A 13,491-nucleotide genomic window follows, 5' to 3' on the forward strand; every position below is an offset into this window, starting at 1 on the left:
TCAGAGGTTAAAGCTATTACTTAGAGATAGCAAGGCCCTGGAGCTGCCTCGCCCTGCATGCCATGTGCTCAAGATAGCCTGGGCATCAGAGCCCTGGTATGCGCCATCTTTTTTTAAAATTTTTATTAAATATTTATTAATTTTTTTATAGAACACACACAGACATACAAACATATAACGTACATTTAAGAGTGCTAAATACCATATACCATTACTAATTAATCATACTATACCTCCTAATCTGTTTATTCATTTACTTCTACCTCTTATTGATTTATCCTTTTATTTATATCATATATGATAAGTTCTTCCTAATACCCTATACCTGCGGTTTTCAAATTCGCAGGGAGTTTGATTCTTGCAGTAAGTCTTTGCGGGGGCGGGGGGAGGCAGCGGTGCGATCCCCAGCCCCCCTGAGCAGCGCGATCCCCAGGATCCTCCTCCCTGCCTCCTCCCTGCCTCCTCCCTGCCTCCTGGCTACCCCTGCCCCTTAAGGGGAAAGGGACCAGGACCCTCAGGCCGGGGCGTCGCAACCCCAGTTGGAATACCACTGCCCTATACTATATTTTCTAAATATTCACTTTCTAACAGACATAAACTAACTTCAATTACTCATTAATATGAAAACAAAATAATCTAATTATCAGAATATAACAAAATCAACAATCTCTTGTGATCGATTCTTTACTACAGTATATATAATCACATATAAAACAGTTCTTCCATCTACTTCTACCTCTTCTAATCATTTATACATTTCTTATACCATATATAAAAAATTTCAGCCTCCCCATAATATACTTTCTAAATATTGACTTTCTGTCAATCCTCAACTAATTCAATTACTCACTAACATTAAATAAAAATAATCTAATTTCCAAACTGTAATGAAACCAACAATCTCTTATAATATTTTCTTTACCATTCTCCAATCTGACTACATTTTTTCCCCTTTGGTTTAATAGCCACATATAAAACAGTTCTGCCACACATTTATTTCCAGGTATTAATTTTTTTTAATACATTCTAATTCATATTTATCAATTTCATATATATATATTTTTTTCCTTTTTTTTTTTAGATAAGTTTGCGCCATTGTTATTAACTAAATAAATCCTCTAGTTTTCTTTAACCCTCAGGTTAACCCTCAGGTTTCTTTTTCTTTCTTACTTTCCATTTTCCCCCTGTAATATCTTTAATAGTTTATTTCTATAACAGAGTCTAATAGATCCACACTTTCTTGAATAAAATGTGTTCATTCTTCCAGTTAACTGGGATGTGTTTTCTCCTTTTTGTTCCAACAAATTTTGTTTTTTGTGCATCCATGTTATGATGTGTGCCGTCTTAACAGGTCGGTGGTCAGAGGACAAGAGGAAATGCTCAGAGGAAAAGGGAAGGATAAAGGGTTAGGGCCACACCCCCACAAGGATCACAGAGAGAACAGGTAAAAAAGAGTAGAGTCACTGGGCCATAGCTTGACCCCTTCTGGACAGCATCCTGCCCCCTTTGGACAGCAGACGGAGTTGCACCAATTCCAACAACTTCTGGATTAGGAGGCCAGATGCAAAGCAATAAACACTAGTAAGAGGCTCAGGGTAGACTGTAGGGCTTTTTCAAGCATGTGCACACTGGTGTTCTACCTGCTGAGTTGAGCCTCCTATTGCTGTTTGTCATGTTGCATTGTTGGTCTTGCTGCCAGGTGGTGGGGGTCCGGGGGTTTTGCAAGTACCACCAGACATCACTTCAAGTACAACCAGTGGTACAAACACCACTGGTTGAGAAACACTGTTCTAGAAGGTTGCAAATGTCCTCATGCAATCTCACCCTGCGTGTTTATAGGATTATACGAATTCAATAGGGCTTACTGCAAGCAAGTGGGCATGGGATTGCAATTTTAACTAAGTGCTTGGACCCTTTCCTACTTTGTTGAGTCAAAAACATTTTCCACCAAAAGGATTTTGGCAGCTGAAATGATAGTTGAAATCAATGCCCAGCACCAGAGCTGTACGTTAGTACTCTTCAATATTTTCAGACCTGGAACCCACTTCTAAACCCAAATACGAGGCCACATTTCCCCCGTCATGTGTCTCCTTCTGTCAGCTTTCCTTCCCCCTCCCCTCACTCTTTTTCTCTCCTCTTTTAACAAGAAGAGAAAATGGTGATGTTGACCCTGGCATGATCCATCTTAGCTTAGGCCACACAAGTTCAAAATTAACGCTGTGAATAGATTTGAAGTGGGAAGGCACTGCTTGTGTGGGAATTTAGGGTTAGAATGATTCCCTTCTGAAAAGGTTCGATCCTATGCACAGTTACTCAACTGGAAGCATGTTTCACTGAACCGAACAAGATTGATTCCAAAATGAGCATCATAGCATTTATTAATTGAAATACTATATTTATATTATGCCCTTTGGAGGAAAACAGCCATCTTTCTAAGGCTTCTATCACAGGATGCAGAGAGAGACAGTGTGTGCCAAGAATGAAGGATAGCATTCTCAAGAAGGCAAAAGTGATGTGCCTTCCACAGAGTTCAGCAGTAAATAGGAGTCAGTATCTAGTCTAGGTTTTCCAGTAAGAATGTCTAGGACTGCAGCCTTAATGCTGGACAGAGTCTACCACAAACTGCCAGGCAAATGGGAGAATTTCTGAAGCAGTTAAAAGGGGGTACATATAGATCTGTGTGCATGCACACATACACACAAAAGAGATGAAGGTGGCTGGCAGACCTGCTGCCTCAGGTGTTGCAGGGGTTTGTTGAGAGAGGTCAGGCACAATTCAAGTCATGGAGATGGGGACCACAAGCACATACCAGGAGAAGGAAATTGCCATGACTGATTTTTCACACCAGTAGATATTATGCTTTTTCTGTGAAAACAGCCTTGTGCCTGGGCTGCCCCCTCTGCTGCGACCGCCTATCCTGGTGTGGATGCCTGGCCAGCCTGGACCAGTTGCACGGACACAGCTGCCCAGCCCTTGGCATCCACAACTCTCGGGGCCACTCGCAGTGGCACAGCTGTAGAGCCAGCAGCGGCCGCTTGTGGGGAGGTGGGGCTGCACACAGCCCCGATGCCTCGAGCATCTGCTGAGGGTCTGCCCTGGGAGCAGAATGTGGTGGGCTGGGTTGGTATAACTGCTGGAGCTTCTGGGCAGCCAGCCAAAGCACTGCCACCTGGGACTCTGGTAGCCCAAGATCCCACAAGATCTTGGGCTGGCCATGAGACCGGAAGGGGTGAGCCTGCCTGAGCTGGCTGGCTCGCTCATAAGAAGCCTGGTGGCCAGCGGAAGAGGTCACTCCTCCAACAGCAGTGGCAACAGTGTGGAGCAGATCTTTACCTTCCTCCAGCCTGAGGGTGCAAAAGCCCCTAGCTAGAGCAACTGGGCTTGGACCCAGGGCAGCTTCAAGCCTGACTGGGATGCAAGAGGGTACATGCCCAGCCCTTGGAAAGGGCAAGGAAGGCCCTCTGGACAGTGTACCACTCCTGCAGTTGGGGGGTGGACCTTGAGGCTGCCCTGGACAGCTACCCCACTCACCAGATGGATGCCTGACCCACATCCATTCTTGGCCCAGCCCCCAGGACCAGTGGGGTGCCATCACACCCCACAGAGTGGGTCAAGGTGCCAGTTGGACACCAATCACAGCCTGGACCCTGACAGGAGCACCGTCAACCCAATAGTGGACCAGGAGAAACTCCTGTTGATGAACTGAGGCAGGTCCTGTGAGGCAACAGGGCCCAAAAAGACACTGTGAGGCAACAAGGTTCTGGAGAACTCGGGGAGGGTCCCTACATCTGAAAAGGGCCAATAAATGTAACAACTATTACCCAATTAAATTGAATCAGCAAGGCATTCCAGCAGACCAAGAGTTTCTGTGCAGCAGGGCAAGCTGGCGGTGACACAAGGTAACCCCACCAACTCCCCAACCCTACGGCGGAAGGGCCAGGGTGCCCCCTCCCATGGAGGTCATAAGCCTGCTATGCTGAATTTAGACAAGTGGGCAGTAAAGTAGCAAGCTGGAGTGGAGGCAGTTTGCCCCAGATGACACGCCCTGGAGGGGGTGACAGGGCCACCACCCAATCCCTGGCGAGTGGAGGCCCATGCCACATTTGATGGCGGGCGGTCCCTCCTGCTACCTTGAGGCTCCAAATGGCTGGAAATGGCTGTCCCAGAAGCAATTCAGCGGTGCGCATGATGATGCAATCACATCATAGTGTCACCACTGAACCAATTCTAGTTGTCCCTTGTCACTTCTGGTGAGTAGGGAGGGGAGTGTTGAGCAGCATGGGGGGCGCCACCTGTCCTGAGTGGCGCCCATGCTGTTGATGCCACTGCTAGGGAGCATAACATAGCAGATACTGACCCCTCCCATGTCCCTCACACAGTAGTTTTTGTTCCCAAGTATGCACAGAAAGAGTGATTGAGATTGCAGAATTGCAGCTTTCAGTCAGTAAAGATCTGCCCTTTGTTTATAGTGGCTCCTGTTTCCCCCGGTGTTGAAACAACTCTTTATTAATGATTTCCTGAAATGGTTTCCTCCCATTCTGTCCACCCTTTAACTGCTTGTTCCCCTAACCCCACCATTTCCTCTTTCTTTTTCTTTACATTCATTTTTTTTTAAAGTGCAGTTATGCTTAGAGCTACTGTGTGAATAAAATGCTGCTCACATGGCACCTGATGGTAACCAGAAATGTCATGGTGAAGGTGTACCCAGTTATGGAAGTGAAGGGGTGTGAGGACTTGGAACCCAATCCTGGGCTCGGTGCACCAGCTCACCGCCGGCACACACTGGCACTATGCCATAAGGCACGTTTTCTAGGCTTACCACCAGGCAAGCGCTGGTGGTAGCCCAGCACCTGCTAGTGCTGGGTGGGTGCCCAAGCTCCACCGCTTGGTGGTCTCACAGACCGCTGAGCTGTGGTAAGGTAAGTAGAGGCATGGGGGGAAGCGGGGAGGAAGCGTTTCGGGGAGGGGGGAGGGGGGAGGGGGGTGGAGTGTGGGGAGAGGGCAGGGGGAGGCGTGCTGGGGGGAGGGAGGGAGGTGGGACCAGTGGAGCTCCACTCCACTGGATCCTGAGCATTTGTGTGGGGCTCACCGCTCGACACGAACGCTTTTAGCTCACTACCGACCTGAATCGAGTAGCCCCATTGCAGAGCTACTTCCCTTACCCAGGAGAAGGGGACGAAAGTTTCCTTCTCCCGAGGTGCCACCCGCGGCTACCCGAAATGTGCAGGATGTGGTGGCAGGTGTTTTCAGCGCCGCTGAAGCCATGCGCCCCTGGTGCTCAGGATTGGGCTCTCGGGCAGCAATCCTATGCACATTTTCCTGGGTGTAAGCCCCATTGAACATAATGGGACTTCCTTCTGAGTAGACATACATAAGATTGTGCTGTTAATCACACAAAATACCACATCAAAACCATATGGTTTATGGCTTTTAGCCATAAGGTGGCCAACCTTTCATCTTTAGGGCTTCTTCAACAGTTATGTAGAGGAGGAAATTTCAACAGATGCAGATTTCTGTGACTCATGCTTTCACCCTAATTCTGCAATGAAAAGGATACTTAAATAGGGTTTGGTCCTGGCTGGGTATGCTCCAGGTGCTACATGCAAAGTGCCGTGAATGTAAATCAGGCAGCAACAGAACGGAGGCTGCATCATGAACAGGGAGCAATGAAGCCACATATACTGCTAGTTCAGAGCCTGGCAGGAGGAGCAAGTATCTGCCTCTGTGCAATCTCCTATAAAGGTATAATGGTCCGGGAAAGAATGCTGTATTCTAAGCAGCTATAGCCTTTGGGTATCTCAGTCTGTTGAAGCTGTGCAACTGTAGCCTTGTCTCTATTTGCAGCAAAGCGTGGTGGTTGAATCTACTGCACCACTTAGGCTGCAGGTGGGAGAACACATCTTCAAATACTCGCCTATGTTTAAAAGAATAACTCCCCCTGCAAGTGGAAGACTCGCACAGCACGAAGTGGGCTTGGCTAGAGCCTGATGATGCTTGTTGTGTTTCTACCCACAGAGAGTGTTTCTCCCCATGGGCAAACAGTCAAAAGTGGCATTCTCCACCATCAGCTTTGGGGGGGGGCACGACCAGTTGATTCTACTCTTTCAGCATATTACCACCTCATTCTACTCCAGGTATAGGCTAGGCCCACACTCTTCATTAATGAAAGAAAAGCCCTTGGGGCTATGTTCTGTAGTTCTTCTTTAGGCCCCTAAAATGGAAGTCCTCCAGGGCCAGCCTTTCCACGAAGTGACCTGACACGGCCATGCAGAGGGAGCACATTTGAAATGGTGGCAAATGGACAAGCCCCCAACCTGTTTGTCCACTAGAAGTCATAAGAGGATTGAAGCAGTGGCAGCCTGCTTCTCTGCCATCCCTGCTAGAGGAGAACAGGGAAGGGGGGGGAAACACTGCAGAAGATGCAAGTCTCCCACCCCGCACAAACTGCTTATGTAATATCAAGTGGGAAGGGAGAGGCAATTTGGAGCCTACTCCTCTTCCATTTACTTAACAGGAGTGCAGTACGCAGACTCCCTACTCCACACTTTTCTACTTCCTTCTGTTTCCAATGAACAGGAGTGTTGTATGTTGGGTTCCCAGCAAGCACTGCTTCTGTTCATTCGAAACTGAAGTGGCACAGAGCAGGGAGGCTGCACAGCGTGTTCTTGGTAAGTAAAGAGAAGTGGGACTGAGGTGTGCCTGCCTATCACTCTCTTGCCCACTTGGTTTGCCCACCCTCCCCCATCATCCACAGGGGCATATGTATACAGGCACATGCAGAACTCCTCAGAACTTTCCTTTATTTGTGTACCCTGCACATGGATAAAACGGGATGTGGAACTTCCAGGGACATATTTTAGAATGGTGAGTTGTAGAAACTACATGTGATTCAAATATTAATTCTTTTGCCATTAAATCAATATTTCTTGTGTGCTATGCAGCGACAGTTAATGGAACAGTTTCCTGGTAGGAACCATTGGCTGCCACTGTGGGACAAATGAGGGGGGAGAGGAATCCATATCCTTACCCAGCACTGGCTCAAAACCTGCTGAAGCTTCAGGCAGCAAAACATACGCACGCTCCCCGACGATGTGTCAGCCTTCGCTCCTCTCACTCTCCAGTATTCTAGTTCAGCACTCCCCTTCCCTCCACATTTCTTCTTCCTCTCTGTCTCCTTTTTCCTTTTCCAGTCCAGGGAGTAAAACCAGGAGGAAAAGTGGAGGCAAACAGATGGACAGAGACGTGTACCCCTCGCCAAACTGCTGCCTGAGGCAACCATCTCAGTTGGCCTCTTGGATGGGCCAGGCCTGTCCTTTCTTATAAGCGCCAGAAGTGGGCCAGCAGCAGTAGCGTAGCTAGAAGGAAGGAACGAAAGTACTGCAGGCTCCGCAGTGTGTCGCATAAGCGGCCCCTTCCCCTTGCCTTCAGAGCCATTCCAGGCAGTGTTGGCAACATGCAAGTGCTCACCAAACAAAGGGCATTTCCTGCATGTTGCGATCACTGCTTGGAATGACTGTGACAGTGACTGAGTGGGAAAACACAAACACTTGTGTACAAAAAAAGAATGCTCGTTCTCTTATGCTTTCTTTCTCACCCAGCCAGCTCCTCTGCCAGGGAACTGAATCAGTCAAAACTGTGTGGCTGGGCTGGCTGGGGGAAGTGCTGCTAGGTGGCACTGTTGGACCAGGATAATGGCTTCTGTGCCAGCTCCCTTCTGTGCTCATGGCCATAGTTCCTTCCTGGTTTGCAAGAGATTTCATTATGGTGGAACAGGGAGCTTAAGGTAATGTTACTCTGGTCCTTGCCAAAACGTTCACACAGATCTAGGAACAAGGTATATTTGCTCGCTCTGGGCAAATTGCTGCAATCTGTTCCAGTGAGAAGCTACTACAATCCTGTGGAAAGATTCTTTAAAGTAGATCTGTCACCTCATTAAAGAAATCTTAGTGGATTAATTGGATCACAGGATTCTAATGCAGAAGGGGGCAAGCACTCTTGCGTAGAGGCTCCTTGAGGCTAACCTATGGGGAGAGGATTTATATTAATACAGCATTCCCACAGACTGCTGTGAAGAGTGTGACTCTCAGCAGGAGTGTGACTGTGTGTATAACAAAGCTCTGTGACACAGTGTGTAACAGAAAACTGAAAATATATGTACTGAGTCTCTGCTAGAATGTGTAAAACAGAAGTGACAGTTAAGAATAAAGATTTTAAAAAGCCAGGGTACATCAGATCCTGTAGTGGGAAGCAAGGATACAGTGGCTATGTATTGCTCTTGGGCAGTGAAGATTCCTGGGATTGGTGTGAACTGACAAAATGAGCATGGAGCAAGTGGCACTGGGTGGTAGTAGGGGAGGAAGTTATGCAGCTGCAGTGGGGAAGAATGAAATGGTACAACAAGAAGCACATTCAAGTCTGGAGCAAATAGCCACATAACCTCCTTCTCTGCACAGACAGCCTTATGCATAAATGTTCATGTGGGAACACATACCTGTGATTGCATGCCATGTCCTACAAGCTTCCTCCTCAATGCTGCCTTCTGTATTGTACTGCCCAATCTCCCATCTGTTGTCTTTGCCATATTGTTTACAGACAAGTCATAGCTGTCTTCTGCACACGCTCCCACTGCACCGCTGTGCTTGTCTGGGCTGAGAAACGCACCTATATTCCATTATTCCACAGCATTCTCTCCTTCTCTCCCCTCTGTGTGATGCTCAGATTGCTGGCTCCTATGCAGAGCTGTCTCTGTGTGGCATATGGTGCTGCTTGCTGGGAGCTATCTGGGGTTCTGCAGGGAAGCAGAAACATTGCACTGTTCAGGGACAGCTCTCCATCCTTAGTTTTGTTGGCAGGGAAGCGTATAGGTTCTAATCTCATGGCCAGCAGGTGCTTTGGGCCCAACACATTCCTATCTAGAACATATAATAGGAAAGGAAATTTGAGCTGGTCTGATGTCTTGCTGGATCAGAGGGACATTGAATCACAATAGCTGGTTGTGCCTGAGCCTTGGGTTCGTGTGGTCCTTCTTCTCTCCTCCCTTCCCCTTGCATGCTCTATTTCCCTCCCTTGCTGCTTTGTGAATAGAAATAATAGTTCTTCATTACATCTGAACCAGGCAAACTATTGTTAGTAAATATAGCTTGCCTGCAACCAGAACTGGAAACCACATTCAACCCATGGTTTCCCATTGCAAGTAAACCATCATTTCCTCAGTCTGGATGTAATGGCAAAGTATAGGGAAAAGAATTGGAGCATGCAAAGGAAAGAAGAAGAGGTGAATGTAAAAACCAGAGGTTTGGGCGTGAGTAGTCAAACCGTGGTTGGAGTTGGTTCAGACAATAGTTTCCAAACTGCACCCATGAAAAGGGTCTGGTCTGAAAAGCTTTGCCCAACCCTGAATGTTTGGGTGCATATCCCAAACTAGATGTATCTGATGACATATAAATGACAATAAGGACAAGGAAAAAAAGAGGGGAAAACACTAGTGGGAAGTGAGAAGTTGCTTCTTGGAATTTGCCTCATTCATTTGACACTTAGGGCACAATCCTAACTTTCCAGCCCCGAGGTTAGGGCAGTGCAGCTCCAAGGTAAGGGAACAAACATTCCCTTACCTTGAGAAGGCCTCCATGACTGCCATGTGGTTGAAGCAGAGATGAGGGGGACAACTACATTTCATTTCTCAAGTATGAATTTGCATATAAAGTATATTCGAATGTCTAATTTTTGCAACAAAACATGCACACAGGTGAGAGCAATGAATGCTGGCCTCTTCTCCATCTTCCTTCCTTGTGTTCTATCATTTGAAACGCTTTTTCTGTAGCCCAGCTCACTTTCAGAATTGAAGGTGGAGAAAAAGTGAAGGTGTGTCCAGCATTCCTTAGTGACATGCTGCTTTTGATGCAAAAAGCCAATGTCCTCTCCCAGTGGTGACCCTGGATGACGTCATGCCCAGGGCCACAACCGTAGAGTACACCCCCCCAGGCTCGCGCCCATCCCCTTGCTTACCTGGGTGCTCCGGAGCCTCACATGGTATCGCAGAGCCCTCAGAAAGCTTCCTGAAAGCCTCTGAAGGGCCCTTAAACAGTACTTCTGGAAAACTGGAAGTACTGTTTAAAGGGCCCTCTGGAGACTCAGAAAGCTTTCTGTGCATGCTGGGATGCTGCACGATGCCTTGCCACCCTGTACCACATGTTCCCCTGGCTCTAACGCCAGGGACGCCACTGCCCTCTCCATTTGTGGAGCAGACAAATGAACAAATGTTCCATATTTTGGCACTCTGACCTTGTTTAAACAAAGTCTTACCTTAAGTCTGTATCTACAAATACTGGTTTTATACCAGTATTAAACTGTCATGGATTTTCCTCAAAGAATTTTGGAAATTGACATTTGTTGAGAAAGATGGTTCTCTACTGGAGTTTCTTATCTTCCCACATAGAGCCACAGGTCTCCGGGGAGTGGGAATGTTGAGTTAGTTTACATCTCAAAAGTGCTCATGGAGTAACCACTATTTGCTACAGAATAATTGCCTGATGGGAAGGGTTGTAGAATGTCACAACTGTGCAGTGACAGAGGCTCAGAATGCCTAAACTTCCCTGTTCCCATGAAGACCAAAGCAGGTTAATAGAACTGTGAGAAGTCTCCAGTTCAAATGTTGCCTTTGGCATGAGAGTCTTAGACAAGCCATTTTCTCTCAGTACACTACTCCCCTTCCACACCCCTTTCCAGCAGTTTGAACGTGACAGTACCGGCCTACATTAACAGGTTGTTGTAGACATTACTGAGACAACGTTTTTAACATATTTTGAATGTTCTCAAGTACTATATAAATATTAAGTACAGCATGTAATATTATTCTGGCCTGTGTCTACTGAAGCCTCATGGAGAGTACAAAAAAATTCATTTAGGGTACTCCTGATAATCACCCACCTAGCCTCGGAGAGAGATGGGCAAACAGCCAGGTAGCCAATGGGGTACTTGCCCACCCCAAGGGTCTCTTAATTGCTGTTTAATCTCCCCAAATCTTCTCTGTCCTATAGCTTTTCTCTCTCTGCATGCCCAATCCAGAAGAGTGCATGCCAGTGTATTGCTGGCATTCACTATTGAACCACTGGTGCGCACTGTTGCAAACGGGCCATAAGGCATGTTTCCAGGCCCTACTGCTGGGCTAGCACTGGGTGGCCACCGGAGCTTCACCGTTCAGCAGTCGTGTGGAGCACCAAGCAGCGGAGAGGTAAGTGGGGGCATGGGGGGGGAGGCTGGGATGAGGTGTTCCAGGGAGGGGGGAAGGGAGGGAAAGGGCGAGGAGGACGCATTCCCGGGGGGAGGAAGTGTGGAGGGAGGGAGGGAGGCGGGACCAGTGGAGCAAAGCTCCATCGGATCCAGAGCCTCCATGTCAGGCTCACCGTCTGACCCGGAGGCTCTTGATTTTCCGGTGACCTTTGGGTCAGCGGAGAATCAAGTAGCCCCATTGCAGGGCTACTCAGTTTACCCGGGGGAGGGGGGCCAAAAGTCTCCTCCGGAGGAGCTGCTGGTGGCTGCCCAGAATGTGCAGGAAGTGGCAGTAGCCATTTTCGGCGCTGCTGCAGCCCTGTGCCCCTGGCAGCTCAGGACTGGGCTCCTATCCACTGTCAGCTTCATTGCTTTTTCCTCACCCTCAGCTCAATGCAAGTCTTTCCTTCTGAATTCCCTGTTTTTTGCTCCTTTTCTCTGCATGCCTCATTTTCTTCTCTCTAGATCTCCTCCCCGTTCTTCCCTTGCCTCAGGCCTGGTCTACATGCAGCAGAATGACAAGGGAATTTGCTACCAGGAGAGCTGCAGCAGAAAGAGCTTCCTGCTACAAGCCACAGATAGTTGCACAAAAGCCAAACATTATGGGGTGAGAGCCAACAGGCCAGGAAAGGAGGCAGCTTGAAATTGGCAGGTTTTTGAGCTAGCAGAAGCTTAAGAGTCCTGTTGCAGCTTTAGGACTAGCAATGCCTCTGTGGCGGCATGCTTCTTGGCTTCCTATCTGCTAAACTTGCAATTTTGTACGCAGTTTATTTCAAAAAGCAACACAAGTTTCCATTGCTCTTTCATTCAAAAGGAAAGTGACCTTGTTAAAGAATGCTGGGCTATGTCAGTCAAGGAAGCAGTGCCAAGGAGAGCTTTTTCGAAATGAATCTCACCCAGCCAGCCAGCCAGCAAACCCTACCCAAGATTGGGTAAGCTCCACAGGTATAGCTGAATCCAGGCCTTCCCACTCCCTCAGCCCTCTTACAGAATTGCTTGCACACTAGACCTTGTCTCTGAAACCACTACCCTTTGTTTACTCAGGTCTTGTAGGGCAATGTTTCTCAAACTGTGGGTCGCGAGCCAATTTCAGGTGGGTCCCTATTCATTTCAATATTTTATTTTTTCATCTATTAGACTTGATGCTACCATGGGATGTGGCTGCATTTGGGGAAATAGTACAGACTTGTATTTTTAACAAGCTACTATGTATATTCTTTTTACAATGCTAGTAAATGGGACTTACTCCTGGGTTTATGTGGGTAGGATTGCAGCCTCTGATTGTTAAAAATTTTCCTGCTTGATGATGTCACTTCTGTCAGGTGGGTCCTGACAGATTCTCATTCTAAAAAGTGGGTCCTGGTGCTAAATGTGTGAGAACCACTGTTGTAGAGAATACAAATGAAATCGCCGTCTGAGTAATAATGCAATATTTCTGTGTTGTCTTCCCATGTTTTTAGATCTGACATCTCTCTCTCTCTCTCTCTCTCTCTCTCTCTCTCTCTCTCTCTCTCTCTCTGTGTGTGTGTGTGTGTGAGTGATCTGTAATAAAATGCAGTTGTAGCACTAGCCTGTTCAATGCTGAGAGGCAAGTATTATTCAGGTTTATCAGAGTTCTTCTGCCTTTGAATTAAAAACTTTTTCTTTGCAGGTTCTGCCGATTTCATTGTTTCTTGTTGATCCTAGCTGGGTAATTATAGTTATGAATCTTTAAATAGTCTTTGAATTCCCCAATGTCAGTTTTTGTCCTATGGAGGGGATTTAGGACATAACCCTATCTAAATTTCCAGCTCCGATGCAGTTGTGCCAATGGGACATGTGCTGCATCCTGTATTGGGGGACAGTCATGGTGGTCTCCTCAAGATAAGGGTACATTTGTTCCCTTACCTTGGGGCTGCATTGTGGCTACATTGGCACTGGAAGTTTGGATAGGATCGATTAATTACTGATTTAATTTCATTTTCTCTTTTTTTAACAGTATAACATTAAAAAAGAAAAAAAATCAACTGGAGGAAATCAATAATTAAATCCTTCTTCCCTCCATGGGAACAAAAACTGACACCAGGGCAATTCAGAGAGGCGATTTGAGGGGCAATTAAAGGGCAATTCATTCCCCAGCCAGGATCAACAGGATGCAGTAAAACAGGCTGAGCAATAAACTTTTGATCAAAGTTGCCAGGAACCTTAGCTTAACTGGACTGATTTGCGAATAAGCATTATAGG

Source organism: Tiliqua scincoides, chromosome 4, assembly GCF_035046505.1.
Source record: "Tiliqua scincoides isolate rTilSci1 chromosome 4, rTilSci1.hap2, whole genome shotgun sequence".
Lineage (NCBI taxonomy): Eukaryota > Metazoa > Chordata > Lepidosauria > Squamata > Scincidae > Tiliqua > Tiliqua scincoides.